Source organism: Dama dama, chromosome 25 (assembly GCF_033118175.1).
Source record: "Dama dama isolate Ldn47 chromosome 25, ASM3311817v1, whole genome shotgun sequence".
Lineage (NCBI taxonomy): Eukaryota > Metazoa > Chordata > Mammalia > Artiodactyla > Cervidae > Dama > Dama dama.
Window position 1 is genome coordinate 28,740,908 of NC_083705.1, and position 3,304 is coordinate 28,744,211.

At 41.1% G+C, this 3,304-nt stretch overlaps 1 pseudogene; it reads right to left on the bottom strand.

Annotated features, from left to right (window-relative positions):
* Positions 1–554: 554 nt before the first annotated feature.
* Positions 555–1,768, bottom strand: LOC133046573 (dnaJ homolog subfamily A member 2-like; annotated as a pseudogene).
* Positions 1,769–3,304: the final 1,536 nt, after the last annotated feature.

Here is a 3,304-nt window from a genome sequence, read left to right on the forward strand (position 1 = left end):
TTTACAACCACAGCTCAGCTAATGATATTTTTTTCCATTGTTCCCAGTGAGTTCCAAACTCATTGTGTGCAAAGCCCATTTTCCCATGCGTATAAATGATAGATACAGGCTATGAAATTCCTTATTCTATTTGTAGCAGCTTATGCAGGTGCAGCCAAACACAAAGCTTCAGGACAAATTGTACACAAACTTTACAATGTGGGATTTGAATTTAAAATATGAAACATAAAATCTACACACACTGATAAAAATCAAGCATAGATATCAGGACTGAAACTTATAACCCATGTGTGAAAAGGAGTCTTGTTTCCTTTCAAGTGCTTTATTCTGCTATAGAACAGTTGAAATGAAGATGTAAAGCTTTGTGGTTAATTTAAATTATACACTCTGTAGATACTATACCAAAATTTTAAAAGTTACACATAGACCAACAGATGTCCATCAGTTCATCTGGGTTGACCAGACGCTCCAGCTGGATTGCAGAAAACAAACCAGGCCAGTGTGGAAAGAAAATCCACCTGTGCAATTTGTTTGCAGTTTGCTGATGGGCACATGGCACTCCTGGTCCATGATGGCTACTGCTTTCTTCATCAGAGCTATCATTATAGGCGTCACGCCTCTGCCCACCTCCTGAGCCCTGAGTGCTATCAAATTCTTGAAGCGCTACCTCCTCTGTGACTCCAATAATATTTGGAACTTCTGGTCTGGATGGCAGAAGATCTTCTAATTCAGAAAGTTTATCTGGGTTGATCCAGTTGTTTTCAGGAAACTGCGCATCAAACTTTATGTAAAGATCACCTTTTTCAAAGGGATTACTATATTGTGGCATTCCTTCACCTCGAACTAACACGAACATATCCTGGTTCAATTACTTTGCCAGGGGGGTATTTCACCACAATCCGACATCCATCAAGGTGCTTAAATGTGAACTGGAATCCACAAAGAGCTTCAACAAGTCCTATCTTATATGTCATGTGCAAATCATTCCCATCTCTCTGGAACACCTCATGCTCTTTTCCTTGTAGCAAAAGAACAATGTCTCCTGGTTCCACTCCTGGGGCCTGGTCTGCTTCCCCAGTAAACGTATTTCTCTGTCCATGTTTCATGCCTTTGTCTACGTGGACTTCAAGAATCTTGACTTCTTTAATCACTGTCTTCCCTTCACATTTTCTACAGCGGCCCTTTCCATTAATTACCTCTCCTCCTCCATTACAAGTCAGAACACACAGACTCCATCTGCTCTACCATCCCTGGAGCCAGCTGTCTGATCATGATGCGTACACCTCGACCCCGACCAGCACTACACTTCTGAACAGCTCCAGACTTCCCACTTTGGCCACTGCATGCACCACAGAGTACATTCTTGCTAAGTTGTAGTTTGGTTGTCTTGCCATTATACAGGTCTTCTAAAGATACTTTGAATGGATGCATTATGTCTCCTCTTCTTCTGCCATTTCGACTTCTGCTCTGATTACCCATGAAGCTAAATAATCCTCCACCAAAAATGTGAGAGAAAATATCCAGGGCCACCACCTCCACCGCTACCTTCGGGAAGACCTTGTTCTCCGTATCTGTCATACAGTTCGCGCTTCTCAGGATTTGATAGTACTTCATATGCAAAAGTTATTTCTTTGAATTTGTCACCAGCATTTGGATTCTTATCAGGATGGTATTCTTTGGCTAACTTTCTGTATGCCTTCTTCAGCTGGTTCTCACTGGCGCCAGGCGGGACGCCCAGGAGGTCCTACACTTCGGCCACGTTGGCCATGGCGCCGGCCGGGCAGCGCTCCGGAAAGAAGGCGGAGAAGCAGGAGGAGCCGAGCCGGGCCCTAAGCGGCGGCAGAGGCGGCGGCGCAGGCGGGGACTCACCCCAGGTGATCTTAAATACTCAAGTACACTGTCAAGGGTGAAACAGATCGCCAGCCCAGGTTGGATGCATGAGACAAGTGCTCAGGGCTGGTGCACTGGGAAGACCCAGAGGGATGGGATGGGGAGGGAGGTGGGAGGGGGGATCGGGATGGGGAACACATGTGGATCCATGGCTGATTCATGTCAATGTATGGCAAAAACCACTACAATTAAAAAAAAAAAAAGACTGAAGTACTATTTTACTGAAATATATGTAACAGAAAATTATAATTTTAACCACTTTTAAGTGAACAATTTCCAGGTGATTTTAATTTAGCCTCTAGTATTCTAGATAGAGATTGGGAAAGATATATGTGTTGGGCAGGTAGAATGCTTCTGAAACAAAGCAGCTTGCAATTAAATATAATCTATGACACCTGTGATTTTTAGCTAATCACCTGATAAATTCACGGTGAACTTCACTAAATAATAAAGCATTTGAGTTATCAAGACTAAAGAAATAGTGAAATAGGGCAATCATTTATGTAGGCAAAACCAAAAGTTTTACATAAATTACTTGTCTACCTCAGGGATTCTTTGGATTTATAAATGTATATCAGATTTAGTAATGAGGCCTTTTCATTTTGCGTAGCCAGTGTTTGAAGCTCACATTTTACTAAGAGTCCTGCTTTCTGGCAAATGTTACATATTTTAGATCTCATACTCTGTGTGAGTGTGTGTGTGTGTGTGAGTGTTTGTGCATGTGTGCATGTGCTTTTTCTGAGGCTAGATCTCTAATTTCTCAGACAGTAAGCTTCAAGTATAAACCATCACCAAAGTGTCACTAAATGTTGATATGATTATTAAAAGTGAGTATCCAGATACCTTATCTCACAACCAGCGCAAATTAAATCAAGCTCAAAAGAATCAAATCCTTGAAACAAATCTTACCTCCAAATATGCTAAATCTGCAAATGTAAAAGCTTTGGTTTTCTCTGGTTTCTTTCCATTTAGTTTCCCAGCAACAACATCAACCACTTCACAAAAGCAGCAGCTAGTGTTAATCATTATAAATTTTATTTATTGGGTTTCTTTCAGTGGTTATTAAATGTTGGAGAGGAGGAAAAAGAAATTTCCCTCTACCCTTCTGAGTTGTTGGCTGAAACTCCCTGCAATAAAAGATTAATAAGAGAACAACAAACAGAAGTTTAATAACATGTATACCTTACGTACTCATGAGATACCCAGGAAAAATGAGTAACTCCCTGTTTTGTCCCAAGCCACCATCTTAGAGACCTTCTTCAGGTAAAGACAAAAGGAAGATGTAGGAGAATTGGAGGAGAGCAATTTACAGGGAAGCAGAGAGGAGAAAATATTTGATAAACAAAGGTTGCCTTGGCATATGGATAAATCTCTTAGGTAAAAAATTATCTCTGTTAATAGCTCTCTCCTTGGT